Genomic DNA, 17,582 nt, shown 5'->3' with positions numbered 1-17,582 from the left:
GTGGTTTATCTTTACGAAGGTATCGAGGACCCAAACCACCCCCCTGCCCTCACCCTCTCGCCCCCCACCTTCCCCACCCTCATCCCCCCACCCCCCGCCCCACCCCCACCTGCTCGGGTAGCACTGTGACTATGGACTAACTGTGCACAGCAAAGCTAAATGATGATAGGGCCGCCGCCAGGCACGCTTCCAGATGAGCTGACGCATTCCTGGGTGTAACTGGCTGCCTGGTGCTGCCTATTCAGAGCATCGTGGGTCAGGTTTTAAAAGGGAAACCACGTTAACCGAAAAGGATTCTAACTCAGCTTTTTGTAAGCGAAAACAATGTTCATTTCAAAATTAGTTTTCCCTTCACCAAATATGCGAAAAAACAAGAAGAAAGGGGCTGTTGCGATGGCCCGGTTGGTAGAGCACCTGTCACCCGACCTTGAGGAGCTGAGCTCAGATCCCCAGCAGTCACGGAAACAGAGCTGGCTGTGGCCATGTGCTTCCCCAGGGCCCGGAGAGAGTCACAGAGATGGTTCCTGGAATCACTGGCCAGCCGGCCTGTGAGCCCCAGGTTCAGTAAAAGACCTTGTCTTCAAAGATGAAGTGGAGAGTGACTAAAGGTGCCCCCAACATTAGCCTCCACATCATGCACACACATGAGCACACACACACACACGTGCTCAATACTTGAGCGAGGTACACAACAGAACACATCCATACATACTTCCCTTTTATTTTTGTAAGAAAAAGGATTTATCTGGCATCTATTAGGCACTCATAAAATATTCATCCAACTGATCATATTTTCCAAAATTGTTAGGGAAGTCTTTGGACCACAGGACTTCAACAGATGTAGTACAAGGAAAGAAAGGCCACCAACTAGTTCCTTACTGTTTTTAACCAGGAACACCGAAAATAACCCAGCGCAGCCATTACCAACACTTTTATAAAGTCTGTGGCAGGTGTCACAGAGTCCTCTGAGGACCAGAGAGAGAACCAGGCTATAGATGCCCAACCCAGAAGAAAGAACACTTATAAGACTCTGTCCACATTGAAAAGGGTGCGGACCCCTTGCCTCCGCCCGGAACACGGCTCTCAGATTGGAAGTGTGCTGTAAGTCACCTTCATCTGAGGAAGCGCTAGCTGAAGAATCCCCCAGTCTGAAAAAAGACTAAGTTAAAAAAATTCAGGCAGCGAAATGAACCTCAAACACAAAGAAACACACAGCAGGATACGTCACAATGATGCCTCTGGAAGAAAAATGGAGAAAGAAAGAAGAAAAGTCTTAACATGGCCCTTGTCAGGAATTAGTTGAAAGGACTGAAGATTTCTCATCAGAAATCACGGGCCTGAGTCTGACGAGACTGCTCGGTAGGTGGGAGAAATTGCGCAAACAAGAGGAGCTGAGTTGAGGGTCCCAGAACCAGGTGTGGCAGAGGGTTTCTATAATCGCAGTGTGTGGAGGCAGGAAGGTGGCCGGGAGGGCCTAGCTCCGGGCTCTGCGAGAGACCTTGCCATATAGGAGCGAGATGGAGAGTGACAGAGAGGACATAGGAACAACACACAAACAGGAAGGGAAAGGTAGTTAGGGGGATAGAGAGACAATGGAAACCAGAGGACTGGAGAGATGACTCAGTTGACCTGCTTGCTGCTGAACTTGAGTTCAAATTCTAGCAGCCACGGGGGGAAAAAACTGGACATGGCAGCACACACCTCTAATCCTAACACTGGAGAGGGAGAGATGGGCGACCCCTTGGCCCTTGCTGGGCAGCCAATCCTGCCAAACAGCGAGCTCCAATTTCAGGGAAAGATCCTATCTCAAAATACAAAGTTAAGAGAGATAAACGAGACATCCAACATTGATCTCTGACTTCCATGAACATAAGTACACATGTGCGCATGTACAAACATGTACACATACATATGCACAAATGTTTACACACACAAGCCAAAATCCTGGAGGTATATATATATATATTAGCTGGTACAGGCAAAAACTTCCCAGTATCTCCCTGGTGAAGGTATCTTTCAGGAAACAGGTTAAACATTGCGCTTTAAGAAGAACAACTAAAAGAATTTATCACTAGTAGATCTACCCTAAAGGAAATTCTGCAGTGAGAAGCGGAATGATAACAGAATTCATAAAACAAAGACCACAGGTGAAACACAATTGGCTATCTATCCCTCTGCTCATAACTTCTTTAAGGATACTGGATGGCTGGAGCCGAGCTAAAATCTCACCAACTGTGATCAGCACACTTGGAGGAAAAGCTGGAGATGGTTACATTCTGAAGTAAGGAGGCAAAGCCGTGTGGAAGGCTTCTATATTCACTCAGAGTGTAAGGCAGCCACACTCAACCCATAGACCAAGTTATGTATGCATATTTTGAAACTACTAAGGACACGACACAAATGGCAGCAATATTTTAATAAATCAGAAACAGAGTGTGTGATGGCTCAACTCTTAGGTGCACTTGTTGCTCTTGCAGAGGACCTGGGTTTTGTTCCCAACATCCACATGGCAGCTCCCAACCACGTAAGTGCTCCAGGGAGTCTGAGGTCCTCCTATGGCTTGCACAGACTCCCACACATATGCACACACAATAGACAGAAAAAGAAGAGCAGCAAGAAGGGGACAGAGGACAGGAAAGGGAGTGGCAGAGGATAAAGGAAGTGTAAGTGAAATGCTGTCATAGAGCCCATTCCTTTTCATGCTGATAAGAATATTAGTAAAAGAAAAATATAGTACCAGTCTGAACCACAAAAATGACCACGAAAACCTATGACCACAAAATTGAAATTCATAATTTTAAATTCATTCTCACACAAACTACCACAGCAAGTAAAAATTTTAAAAGTTTAGGGAAAACCCACACAGAACCAACTAGGGATGGAGCCCAGTGATAGAACATTTGCCTGACTCATGGGGTCCTAGATTCATTTCCCGTCGTTGCAAAGCAAGACGGCAACACACAGAGACATCTCAGACACACACACACACAGACACACCCACACAAACACACACACACTGTTGAGGAAAGAAATCTAAGAACCCATAAGTAAATGTGGAGACAAACCATGTTCAGGGGTGAAAAACACTATAAGGATACAATCCTACTTAAACTCACCACAGACATGATGCATTCCCAATCAAAATCCTACCAAAAATTAACATAAGCATGGTCAAACTTACTCTAAAATTCATATGAGAAGACAAAAGATTTAAAAAACTAATTTTTTTCTTGAAGAACGAAGCAGGAGGAATGAGTATACTAGCAACTTGACTGTAGCAGTTGAAACCATGATATTGGTAGAGAGAGAGAGATACATACATATATACTCTACACATACACACTTGTAAGTGCATATACAGTTGGAGAAAATCTGAGTGATCTCTGTGCGTGAATCAGGTCCCGCCTGCTGGTTTTGATAACACGCTGCAATTTTACCTGCATGTGGTGTAGATCACCATAGGGTAAACTTAGAGATGAAGACGCTGAACCTCCCTGTGCGTTTTTTTTGTTTATTTGCTTGCAAATTTCTGTGCATCTATAATTATTTCAAACTAAGATAACGTTTCATGCAGGAAATTAATAAACTTTAAAGACACAGACCCGGGGAGGAGGTGAAAATTTGTAATAATAATAATAAAAATTAAAAAAAATAAAGACACAGACCCATTCCCAGCCAAGCCTGTCCTACCAGACTTGGGTGCCCCCCCAGAAACCTACATAGCAACTAGTTCTCGGGTTCAGATGCTAGAAGATGGGCCACCCTTTTAGGACAGTGGCTCAGAACCTCAGCAGCTGGCCAAAGCCAAAAATGAAGCGTTCAAGGAAGGATGGGCCCCACCCAGGCCTACCAAGCCTGGGTTTCAGACAGGGGTGGGACCAGTCACCCACTTATTTTGACAAGCTCCCAGGGATTCTGATGCCATTGACAGTGGACACATCGGGGCCCCACCTTAGAAACTTTGGTCTCTGTCTGAGCAGAGGGCACGCCCATTTTCATTTCCTCAAATCCTTAAACTATGGGAGGCACGTATATTTTGGCAAGATATTTGTATTGAGTTTCTTATGATCAAAATAATTTTGTACACCCTCTGGATTTTTGTAAAAAAGCAAAATAATACTTGTATATTCTGGTGGAAGGAGTCGCCACGGGAGTCTTTCTGTATTTTTCTAGTAATATTACTAATGCTAAAACCAATTTTGCAACAATTCCTTTAGAATTGCCTCAGAGCTGCTTTATGAACCTCATGAGAAAACTGGCCCCATTTTACATGTAAATTGTGTAATCTTGTGAATTTATGCTGATAAAAATGCTCATCTGTAGTTTGAGGAGCTCCTGGCAAGATCTTAAATAGGGAAAATGCATTTGACTTATGCAGGTGCGGCCTTCCTTCCCAGAGCCTGGGATGGCTCCACCATGTCAACCTTGGGAACCTCTTCTCCTTGGGAAGCTAACCTCCCAGCCCATGCAGCTCTGAAGGCAAGGTTACAGAGCCACACCCCTCAGCTCATGGGATGGATTTCATCATCCGGGCCTGGCTGAGCAGAGCATCCCATTCTTGGTAACTGGTCCAAGGCTTGCACACTCCATCCAGCATGCACTGGGATTTTTCCAGACATTGGGGCACAAAAGTGCCATCTTCCTCCTAAAGCGCCAAAACTCCAGCTCAATATATGAATCTGGGGATGTGGGGATCATTTTCCTTCTGCATGGAGGGAACCTATCTGCAGAAGGAACTGAGAGATGCCCGCAGAGATTTAAAACACAGACACGTGCGCGCGCACACCCACACACACTGAGAGAGGGGAGAGAGAGAGAGAGAGAGAGAGAGAGAGAGAGAGAGAGAGACTTTCTAGGAAGCACAATTTCAAATTTCAGCCTCTGGCCCTTGTATCCCTTCACTGGATCCCACAGGCTTACATTGTGTTAGTTTGACTTAGGTTTCTATCATATATAATCACAAAATCTGAACCAGTACAGTGTTGTTCTACCTCCAGGAAACTTCCTTTAAAAAAATATGATCTCTGTCTTGTTATTTTAGTATGTACTTTGGGTTTAAATGTTTCTACCGAAACCTTTGCTGTAATTTAATCTTCCCCGGGAGGAAGGTAGCCCTCGAAGGTGTCTTCAGGTGGTCCCTTCAGGGACTAATTAGGCCACAGAGGCTCGGCCTCAGAATGGATGAATTACTGGGTCACCCCCAGAGCAGATCTGTTGAAAGGCTACTTTGGTACCATTTCCAGGACGTACTCTTCTCGCTGTGTGATGCTCTGGACTCTGCACGGAATTCCCAAAATGAGGCTCCAGCCAAACGCAGCTCATCAACTTTGGACCTCCCAGCATCCAGAACTGTGAGTTGGAGAAACCTTTCTCCTTTGTAAGTCATTCAGTCTAAAGTGTTTTGGTATGTATTTTCCCGCTCCCTGTTTCCGGTTTCCTGAGATGGTATGGCACCGTATGCCTTGGAGCTCAGCAGGTGGGATCTGCACTCATCATCCCACCGTCCCGTTGCAGGGGATGGTTTAGACACAGACTCCTCAGACTCTCTATGCTGCAGCTGAAACATGGGGGTGAAATTAAGGTAACCATAATTCACTGCAGCTTTAATTCTATGAATTTAGAAGGAAATGAAATTCTGGTTCTTGAAAGTTAAGCTGATGGGGTGCAAAGAAAGAGCCCAAACTACGAAACTGCTCAGTGATGTGTGCCTAGGTCGCGGGTCCTTCTCAAAACCTTTGCCGTCACCATGGTTAGCACCAGTGTTTGCTCCCTGCCATGCTGAGCTTCCTACAGTACCTCACTCACTGCATGTATGTAAGAAGAAGCCATTCTACTCCCTTCCGGAACAGGAAATCAAGACTTGACCAAGGCAAGGACTTTCCGACCACTGCCTAGAGCTGTCCTTCTCCAAGGTGCCCAACCTTGCCTTTCCTCCCAGGCTGGCTGGCCTGGTCTGTAAAATCCAGGGCAAGCAGGTGTGCTAAGGGCCCAGGCAAGCTCCAGCCACACTGTCTGTATCTTTTCCCTCCTCAACGGAGTGAGAGCAGATTCTTTCTTTAATGGACCAGAAACCCCCTTCCAGCCCAATTAAGGAGGTGAGGTCTTGCTCCCTGCTAATCCGAGTTGCACGCTGACTACTATAGGGGCCAAAAAATTCATAAGCAATTATTCATTTATATTTATTTATGCACAGAATAATTTGCTTATTCAACCCCAGAGCACCTGGTCGAAGAGAAAATGTAGACGAATCAGTGAAGCACTGTGCAGTTAAAGATAACACTTGTTTGACTTGCTTAATTAGGGGTTTTCTTTAAAAAAAAAAAAACAACTGACCAGTCTAACTAAAATAGCACAGCTGCCTTCTTTCTGGGAACCATGACAGGCAAGACTGTTGGCATTAGCATGGGGGCCACCTGGCCCTGTGGGCCGACAAAACTATAGGACTGTTTGTTCATGGGTGGGAGTGGGGGGGGGGGTTGCCACTCACAATCACACAGAAAGATCCAGGCTCCACAGCTAGGTGTAGGTTCCCCTTGTAAAAACAGCAGCGTGGTTCTGTTACTGAATAATAGTCAAGCCCAGTATTAATTGGTGCATCGAAGAAGTATTTATCAAGCACATACTCTGCTGGGCATCCAGCTGACAAAGTCTTACAAGTCTGGAGGAAAGTGCACCGGGCGTGTATCTGAAGCAGGGAGCTGTGGGCACTTCTTGCCACTTTGTTCTGTAATGTGTCTGGATTTCGCAGTGAGTGCGTGACCTACAGAAGATGTAGAAGGGGTTGTCACTGTGTTGGCCTACCGAGGCTGTCAAGGGTCCAAGGTGAGGTTGACAGTGCTGTGTCTATGGGCAACTGGAATCTTGGGGACTCAGTTCCAGGCCTTGCTTGCAAGTAACAGCTGGGCCACCTTGGACAGATCGTGCCCATCGTGAGTCTGCTTCTTTGAGAAAAGAGGTCATGGTGAAGGTCAATGAGGAGTTTGTCAGTCCTGAACTGTGTGTCAGTGTGACTCATGGACAGTGATAGCCCCATCTATGAAAAATGAACTTAGAGGACAGTGATAGCCCCATCTATGAAAATGAACTTAGAGGTGCCTGTTGGGGGTATTAGGAGGTTCCCAGTGAAAGCCTGACACCCCCACACCAGCAGAAGGAATCTGAACACACGCATGGGAACACATGGGACCTGCTGGACACCACTGGACAGAGGGCTTCTGTGCCTCAGTGCCGGCCTCACCTCCCAGCAATAAAAGATGCCACAGGCAGCTGCTCTCCTGCCCTAACATCTCACCATTGGCTGCATGTGGAAGTGTCAGGAAGCGACACAGGAAAGGGGGCCGTGTGCTCTGGCAAGGACTACGACGAGTAGCCAGACTCACAAATTCCAAGAAGTTCAGAGAAAGTTAGCTTGATGATTTGCAGTTCCCAAACACTTAGCATAAGCAGCTCCTTGTGGACTAGTGGTTCCTGGGCTAGCGGCTCCTCCTTGGCAGTCAACTCCTGGGCTAATGGCCCCTGGTATGGAGGCCCCCACAATGCTATAGAGAAGCTGTGGTTTCCATATTGTGATGGGGGGGGGTGCTAGAATCCCATTTTAATCTCTCATGCCGACTGTGTTTGGGCCTTGCCACTTTTACTTAAACCATTGCAGAGGTTCTCAGTGGAGGTTTGTGCCTCCAAAGCTAAGCTCCATTAGGGCCAAACCTACCTTCTGGGGACAGAAGGTAACTATGTGACATCACTCACTGTAAGTTCTGATGGGTCTCTATTATTTGAAACAAGTCCCAATTTTTTAACCTTTAACTGCTGGCCCTTCTGTTTCCCTACCAAAGTTCTTGGATTCCTTATTTTATATTTTATAGCATCTCATAGGTCTAAAGAATTACTTAATACTCTTGTTCTTGATTAGCAAATAGGTACTCATGTACCCAATAAGTACTCATGTTCTAACAACTTAGTAGATATTTAAACACACACACATACACACACACACACACACACACAGAGGTACTCTTGCACTCAATGAACATAGAAGATTGAAAGCAATTCTTGTAACGACCAATAGATGTCGCTGTATTTTTCAATAAACATTTACAATATTTAAGGATGACCCTATGGATTAATTGTGGCATCCTGGGATGTCTCAGCATACAGTTTGAGAATTACACCCCCTCACTCTTCTTATGACAAAGTTATTTGTGGTTTCCTAGATTTTCAGTCTTTATATCCCTTTGCTTTGTGCAGATTTCCCCTCCAAAATGCTTATTAGCACGGGGATACCCTACAGGCATGCAGGCCACCCACCCTGTTCTTGGGGCCCTCACTCCTGCAACTGACTTTTAAAAAAATTAATTCTTTGAGAATTTCACATAATGTATTTTATCCCCACTCCCCAACTCCTCCTAGACCGTTTCCAACTCATCCACTTCTTTTTAAATGGTCCCTAAGTCTAATTTGTGCTACCCATCTACCCGTGGGGACCACGCACTAGAGTGTGGCCAACCTACAGGGGCCACAACCTCAAAGAACACTGACCCTTCCTCCTCCGGAAGTCATCAACTGCCAATAATTTGTTGGGAGGGGCTCATATGTCTCTTCCAACTCCACGATGGAATGTTGACTGGGTTGATCTTGTACATGAATTGTGCAGGCAATAGCTGCTGTGAGCTCATAGAGTCCTGTCACATTTGCAAGATGCTGTTCCTCTCTAGTCCTCCCTGACTTTGGCTCTTACGGTCTTTCTGCTACCTCTTCTTTGATATCCCTGAGCTTTGGGTGGGTAATCCCCATCTGTGGCTGAGTGCTCCACTGACATTCTCTACTCTTTGGCCATTTGTGAATTTGTGTGTTAGTCACTATCCACAGCATGAAATTTCTCTGATAAGGCTTAAAAGTCTCATGAGTCTATAGATGGAGAGATACAAGCTTAGAAGGAAATTTAAAACTTTGTCTGTTTAAGCAGAATGATAGTAGAAGGTTCATCCCCACCCCAGAGCCTGTGAACTCCCTAACCATGGGGTCTTGGCCAGAGTTACAGTACAAACATGAACTTCATCTGTGGAGTAGGCCTTTAATCTAATCAGAAATTTGTTGGTTATCTCCATAACATTTGAGCTACCATTGCACCGACAGGCATGTCTTGCCATGCTGGTCATTACTGAATTTCACAGGGTTCATGGTTGGAAGACTTTATAATCACCCCACCCTACTCAGCAACCTGCATAGCACCTTCCAGTACTGTGAGAGCTAACCAGCACGGAAGAGGCTTTGTACTTAGCCCTGATTTCATTCCTCCATGTCCCATGACCAAAGGACATAGTGTCTTCAGCTGTAACTCCCGAAGCTCTTAAGTGAGCAGGGAATTCCTCTATTGATCTCTCTTACACCACATCACACCAATGTCGTACCTCTTGGCTCCTCACTGCTCTGCGCATTCTTGGAGGACACAACCTTGCCTTATTTTTCTTCTGGAATCCCCAAGAAGGCAGCAGAGTTCAGGTCCATAGAGGAAGTATGAGGACGATTTGCAGAGACCTTTCAGGAAATCATGTGGTCTCTCTGATGCCCATATTCCTGCCTCTGGAGGACCTGAAGAAGACTCCATACTGCTGAGCTCGGTTCTCTTCACTAACCTCTGTCCTACTTTCCTGATGCCATGCAGCCCAGACCATTTCCTAATACTTGGGAACACCCTTTCGATGGACCCCTTGACTGCCTTTATAGCTTGTGTACCCCTCATCTTGGGGGCCAGCGTACAGAAAAAGCCCTAGACCTAGTTGGACAAAGTGTCATTGTGGGGAGTTGGATGTACAGAGCCCTCAAATCGCCTTTGACCTCAAACCAAGGCTTCTGCCAAAACACCATCTCCAGCAGTTTTCGTGTTGTGGTGATGCTGAGATGCGTCGCCCAGAGGTTTCCTCAAGGAACGGTTTGCCGTCCAGTGCAGAGATAGCTATTGACTCCCTGTGTGTTGGCTTCAGCTTCAGGAAGCTTTGTCACCTGAAAGCCAGGATCCAATGACAGAGCATGTGACTGACCTTGTTGGGAGATGACCCTGACAGCTCATCACAGACACGAGTTCCCAGCAAACATGCTGTTCCCAAGCCCATCTCATTGTCAGTCAGGAAACCAGCCTGCAAGACCTGCTTTAACCAGCCCCATAGCCACGAGCAAGGACAACCAGCAACATTCGGAGGCCGGGAGCCAAGCCAATTATGTGATGAGCCGTGAACCATCTTTGTCTTCTCCAGCTTCCCACTTCCTTCCCCACTGCCCCTGCCCCTGTGCTCAGTCCTTTCCCTAATGGTTCTTACCAGGTGGAGTGCGCCTTCTCCTTGTGCTCCCTTATGCTCCCCACGAGGCCATAGACAAGCACCACCTCCTCCAAGAAGCCTTCTCCACCTTCGCAGCGTGGCTCCCATGCTTCATTCCCGTTCTATGTTGGGAGTACTATCACTTCCTACCCGGCTTTCTCATGCTCCTTGGGCGGCATCTGTGTTTTCCTTCCAAATTAGATGTTAACTTGGAGAAGGGCGACAGGAATGAAACTCGATTGTGGGGATGGATGGTGGCCTCTGCCACCACTGTCCGCTTAGCGCTACACACCAACAGATATCACTGCCAAGGAGACCACACCTAAAGATGGGCCAATGCGGAGCACTTATGGAGGTGGGATAGCCATCCCCTCCCCCTCTGTCTTGTGCCATTGGGAGATCTGGGCAAAAATCTTGAAGAGTCAAGGAGAGGTCACAGAGTGGATGTCCTATCTCAGAATAATTAGCAGAGGATTCAGGGTAGAGACCATTGCAGTTGCATCTGTTGGAGACACGGGGCAAACCCTCAGAGTATCTAGGCCACTGTCTCTGTATCTGGTAGATGTCACAAGTCTTGGATTAAAGCAAGTTTTCAGCCCTCTTGAGAACATTCCCGCTGGTTGCTAGGAATATGCATGTGGTCTCTAGGTAGGTTTCTAAGCACTGGTGACAACAGGGGGTTCATGGTGTCTGTGGTCATAGGAAAGCACCCTTGAAATGGCCAGAGAGCTACGGATCCACCTGGGGAGGAAGCACCATTATGATTTGCTCTGTGCTGCCCAAGCCCACTCCACCTTCTGCATGCTCTCCTAACCACCCCACCCCATGGGCGCCCATGGAAACATGGATGAGGCTTGCTCTGGGAGACTGGGATTGCCACAATGGTATAGTGTGTGGATAGTGTGTAGGCTTCCTCACGGGGCTGCCTGCATTCCCAAAAAGGCCCTAAACTTGTCCGCTGGGAGTCACAGGTCCAGGCAATGATCTACTTCCAAGTCTGTGGCTGTTCTCCGTCGTTTCTGGTTGTAGGAAGGAAGAAGATAGCCTCGTTGGCTCCAGCCCTCAGAGTCTTCATCTAAAAGACGAAGCCCCCCCCCCCCGCATCCTGGTGAGTTATGACTACATTAAGATATAGTAAATCTTTCTCTAAAAGCAGAACTATGGATACAGGAGAGAATTGGGCAACAAAGGGGGAAAATATTTGAAACAAAACCTATAACAATAAACCTCCCTCCTCTATTGAGTATACCCGCCCATTTAATTTATTCAGTTAATAAAACGTATTCCCCAGAGGAGGACAGACAGAGGTAAGCTGCAAGCCAATCTGCCTGTGTGAGCGGGGTATGCATGTATATCTCATAACAATAAAAAAAAAGAGTAATTAAGAGATGTATTGAAGTGTGTAGAAATCCTGAAGGACACTGAAGATTCCAATCCAAGTTAGTGTCCTTGTGCAAATTTAATTCAATCGGGAATAGATAAATAAAAATAAAGAAAAAAAACAAAAACAAATTCAGAACAGATGTTAGGCAAGCGATTTTTTTCACAGTAAGAATCATAAACATGAAAAGCAGCCTATAAGGCAAAGTTGTTGATGCCAACAGCATCAAGCTACTAAATAAATAGTTGGATGGTACCGCAGGGACAAAGGAACATTAAAATAGTCATTTGGCTGTCCCTGAGAATTTTTGCCTATATGTTACACCCAGGCATAGTCTTGGGTACTGGAGGGAGTGTGTGTGTGTGTGTGTGTGTGTGTGTGTGCATTTGTGTATGTAGACACATAGAGAATATACTCTTACTTGAAAGTATATTACAAAATCACCCGCCACACAGGCTCAGAATATAAATAGGGAGTCTGGTAAGGGCATTGCCACTTCTGTGAAGACAATGAAGCCAGAAGAACCTAGTACCAGTGAGGGATGTGCTGTCCTGAGCTGGGTGTTAGAAAGCCCAGATGTGTGACAGCAAAGAAAGGGAAGTTTTAATAAAAGATCCAGACACAACCAGGGAGAAACAAGGGCAGGGAGAATTTTTAAGCACAAAAAAAATAGTTTTTAGAAATGGAAGTAAGCTTCAAGATGATCAAACACACGCACGCACACGTGCACACACATGCACACGCACACATGTACACACGTACGTACACACATGCACACACATGCATGCACGTGCACACACGTGTGTGCACGCACAATGCACACACATATGCTCACACATGCACACACACATGTACGTACACACATGCACACACACGTGCACAGGCACACATTTCATAGCTTAGAAAATAAATACATTTTCTCTGGAATCCCATCTAGAGACAACTGGATGGAGGCACCATCTCCCGAGAACACCCCTCACTCAGGAGGATGCACCAGGGCAGGGATTCTCTAGAGACACAAAAATGAGAGGACCCACATACCCGCATGCAGGGACTCGGGAACCTAGCCTTGAGCAGCTGAGCAGGGTTCCTGATGTGCATGCCCTCCCCCAAGATGCCAGCTGACTACAAGAAAGCCTTTGAAAGTCAGGCCAGAGGAGTAAAGACATTACAGCTGAACTCCTGGATCCTTTGGGGGCTCTGAGTGACCTCCGAGGTCCACACCACTGGACCTGTGATAGAGACAGGTACTCAGGTATGTTGTAAAGGTGACGAATGGCTGAAAGATTTGTGGGACCTCCTAAGAATAGCTAGGTTAAGACCAGATGATGGCTTCTAATCCCGTGTTCATTCTGCTGCCCTAAGGTGACCCCAGGGAGGTAGGGTACAGGCAATGGTAACCCTAGGAGCAGGAGTGAGGTGGCAGACCTGCAAGGACCCTACCAATGCCCTGTGTGAATGGGGCCCACTAGCCCCACAAATACACATTTTCTCTATTCATCCCCAGAGGGCCTTTACTCTATACAACAATTTTGTACTTTAATGGGCTAACTCCTGAATAGGACAATCATGATTCAGCTTCCTCGAAGCTTTGATTTTAAGGCTCCTTTTGTCTTCTAGAAGATACCAGTTACCCAAATGAACAAAATAAGATCTTCCTAACATTTGAGGTTTCCTCAGGGATAAGTTTATTGTGAAAAAATATGTACCAAGAGGCAATTCATTTAGTCAGTCAACAAATATTTATAAGCACCTGTTATGTGCCAGATAGTGTTCTAGGTGCGTGGAATAACAGGATGGGCAAGAGATAACTTCTTATTGTGGAATAAGAGAGCTTCAGATTAACAAATAGATTTATATATGGTGGCTGGTCTTTTAAAAAATGTGATGGCTTCATCCTGGCATCTTGTGTTTTTCTGCAAATATCATGGATAATTTTATAATGGTAGAGCCTGGATATCAACTTGATTGTGTTGAAAAATGCCTAGATTAATAAGGCACCTTGGGGTGTGTCTGGGAGTTACTATTGCACCATGAGGCTCTGTCTTCATAATGGCTTCATCTATTTATGGATTCAAAGTTTTAACAGGCTACTTAGAGGTAGTGGAAACTGCAGAAGGTGGGGCTTTGTTGAAGACAATGTCAAGATATGTCTTTGAAGCCATATACTTCCCTGAACCCTTTCTGTCTTCACTCTATTCCCTGACCACCATGAGGTAAACAGCCTCCTGCTACCACCTCGGTGTGCTGCCTCAGCACAGAAGTGGCCACTGTGGTATGCAACCTCTTATTATCAGTGACTTTCCTGTGGCTGTGATTAAAATACCAGGGCCAAAGCAACGTCTAGAAGAAAGAGTTTGTTTTGCTTTATGGCCCCAGAGGTAGAGTCCATAATGGTGTGGGAGGCATGGTAGCAGGGACAGGATGCTGAGAGATCCTATCTCATATCTCAGCTGCTAACAGGAAAAAGAGAGCGTGAACTGGAAGTGAATTGAGGCTACCAGTTCTCAAAGCCCATCCCCAGTGACGTACTTCCTCCAGCAAGGCGTTGTGTCCTAAAGGTTCCTTAACCTCCCCAAACAGAGCCACCAATCGAGTGTTTAAATCACGAGGCTATGGGCAACATTCCTCATTCAAACCACCACAGCTCTGAAGCCAGAAGCTCAGATGCTTCTCCTGTCATTATACCACTGCAGTGGACAGCAAACTAATACGCCATATAACCCGGTGCACACTGCTTTCCGCCTCATGCCCTTTTCATCTTAAAGACACTCGTGTGTTGTTGGGTGGTTACAGGAGAGACCATACTGGAAGGATGTATCCTACTCTTAAATTACAATGTTTGATATGTGGATGGACCCTGGGAACAACGAGAAGCATCTCTTACAGTCATAAGCAAAGAAGGTAGCCCACAGCTTTATCTTATAGGTTCTTAAAGAGTCTATAAACGGATGCCCAGAGGGCGATTTTCTGGAAGCCCTGGGACAGTGGGCAGGTAAAGACTCAGGTGTTAGGCAGCAGGGAAACGTAACAGGTTTGATAAGAACACAGCAACATGATGGAACTTAAAAACACAGACAAAGGCCTAAGGCCCAGCATGAGACCTATGATGTCACAGTGGCCACACATGCTATGCATGCAATGACAATAGGCTGTGGCCATGCAAGCATGCACACTAAATACTGGGATGACTGGCTCCTGGGGCTTGGGAAGGGAAGCAGAGAGGTTCAAAGGTTAAAGGGAGCGGCGCACAAGCAGAGCACACAGTAGCGTGGCCCCAGCCTCTCTACTGTAGACAGAACAGACCTGCTCCCTCCCACCCAGGGCACCCACTGGCTGTCCTGCTGATTGACAATGGCGAGGAAACGACTCTTGTCAATGTTTTTCTGTTGTTTGTTTGCTTGCTTAGTTTTTTTGTTTGTTTTTGAAACAGGGTCTCATGTAACCCAGGCTGGTCTCCAACTCTCTATGCAGCAGAAGATAGCCATGAACTCTTGGTCCATCTATACTTGCCTCAGATTACAGGAATGAGCCACCATGTCTGACTAGGGGTTGTTGTCTTACATGGAGTTTTACCATTTATTAGGTCTGTGTTTCCACTCAAAGCCTGTTTTCCATATTCTACTCCGAAAAGATATCATGGGACACAGAAGAGTCCTGTGGCCAAATAAGCAGCGAGCCTTGAGCTTCTCACTTGGAGACTTTCCGAGCATCTTATCCCACGGAGCTCACTGAGATATCGCAGTCACGAAGGCTGTGTTCCTTGGACTCTGCTCCCTTCCTTTTTATTTTCCATGCAGCGACCATTATTGTTGGTGGAAGTGGTCCAAAGGACATGCTTTGAGAAATGAGCCCATTAGACTATCCAGGGATAAGAGACAGAAGATTCCAGAGTCCAGACACACCCTGGAACTCCCATCATTTCCCCTCTTGTAGAATGTGGTCCTTAGAGGGGTTCATTCCTAAATCACATAGGATCTTCTGTCATCAAGAACTCTCCTACTGTCTCAGTGTTTGCACCCCCAAATCTATATGTTGGCATCCTAATCCCTTAGGTAATTATATTCGGGGTGGCCCTCTGGGGGTAATTATGTCATACAGGGCCCTTTTAAATGGATTAGTGCATTTAGAAAAGGATCCCAAAATTGCCTCTTTATGTCTTTCACCATGTGGGGCCACCCATGAACTAGAAAACTAACCCCCACCAAATACCCGACCTGCTGGTGCCCTGATATTTGAGCTTCCCACACCCCAGAACCATGAGAAGTAAATTTCTTTTATTTGTGCGTTATCCAGTGTCTGGTATTTTATAATGGCAACCTGGGTAGACTGTGACATAGTCAGTTCGGCTGACTATGGCCAGCATGAAATCCTTTTCCCTTTGCCATGTGCATGGCGTCCCTGTTTTAGCCTCAGGACAGGAATTAGTCACTTTCCTTGTGGCTGTGACAGAAGACGGCTTAAGGAAGCCAGGTTTGCTCTGGCTCACAGTCTGAGGCTACAGGCCACCTCAGCAGGAAGGAACGGAAGCAGAAGCTTGAGGACGCTCACGCTGCATCTGCCCGGCCGGCCGTCGGGAAGCAAAGACTGGAAGAGCCAGTGCTCAACCCCCTTTTTGTTTATGATTTATTCCAGGATCCCAAGCCAGGGGATGAAGTCACCTGCATCTAGGGTGTGTTAAATCTGCCCTCCTCAATTAACAAATTATAGATACCCTCCTCATTGTTATGCCCAGCGACAATCAGTGTTCACCACCACAGAACTCAAAACTGACATCAACGTCTCAAGTGGATTCACTTCATTCTTACAACTCAAGCCTTGTTCAATTCTGCTGTCTTTCCTACAGAACATTTCATATGTAAAATTTCCCATCTGTTTTCTTTCCCGTTTCTGATGATTCAAACCACTGTTTTCCCACCAAGGCTAATAGAATATTCTCTATGAATATCCAATATCGCATTTCCCCCAGCATACCCTATTGCCTGCTCTTCTCCATTCGATCCTAGCCCAGATCTCTGCACCTCTTCCAAAGCTTAGGTGCCTGGGTACATGCTTCTCTGTGGGCCTCACTGCATTTGGACACGTAGAATTAGCCAGTCTCACTCGGTGACTATGTTTGTGCAGGGTCTCTGGAGTACAAAGGGGCATCTCCCTCGCCTCCTCTAGCAAATGGTCTCAAAGCTGGAGTAGGTGTCTGTGGAACAGCTCAGAGGCTGCATTAGCAAGTTTCCAGACCTGCCCTTGACAGAGTGAGGCGACCCAAAGGCCACAGTGAGCTCCTGGGATAGAGGAAACTTCAAGAGGTGAAGGCAGAATGGAGGAGTAGATACATAAATCGTAAAGAGTTTGACAGAGAGGAGACAGGAGAAGGACTTGGAATGGAGATCGCTGGGAATTGATTAAATGAACTGAATAAATGGCAGCACACAGCGCTGGTTGACAATGGGGCTAGCTTCGTTTTGTTTTTTTCAAGTGCTAGCTAGTTCACAGTCTGTGGAAGTTTGGAGGGGAAGTCCCTGGGTCAAATGTTCTAACCAGAAATGCAGGGTTCATATTGGCCAGTTGGGTTCTTTGCAAAGAAGAGCATACATTTCTCCTGGAGTTCATCTTCAAGGTCTGACAACAATGATGATTACCACCTGATCTTGGCGGAAAGGGAAGTCTACGGCAAGGCTACAAAATATCCTCCAAACATAAAATGGTGGAGTTGCTATGGAAAACAGCACAGAAAGTGCCCCTCCCCATAAAAGCAGAATTTCTATCTGATATTGTAATTCTCCCTTTAGGATGTATACTACAAAAAAGAAAAACAGGAATTTTAAGAAATGTTTGCATGCCTGTGATCATGTTGCATTATTGAACTGAAAGAAGGGTCTTGGATATATCCA

At 46.1% G+C, this 17,582-nt stretch overlaps 1 protein-coding gene across 1 annotated transcript in view; it reads right to left on the bottom strand.

The window, feature by feature from the left end:
- The window catches only part of Tbxas1 (thromboxane A synthase 1), a 164,755-nt gene that overhangs the window by 98,065 nt on the left and 49,108 nt on the right, over positions 1-17,582 (bottom strand). The gene's annotated exons all lie outside the window — the stretch shown is intronic.

Source organism: Microtus oregoni, unplaced genomic scaffold (assembly GCF_018167655.1).
Source record: "Microtus oregoni isolate MIOR12 unplaced genomic scaffold, Mior012 000026F_ref0000081, whole genome shotgun sequence".
In the NCBI taxonomy this organism is placed as follows: domain Eukaryota; kingdom Metazoa; phylum Chordata; class Mammalia; order Rodentia; family Cricetidae; genus Microtus; species Microtus oregoni.
Note: the sequence above shows the minus strand (reverse complement) of the source record. Positions and strands in the feature narration are given on the sequence as shown.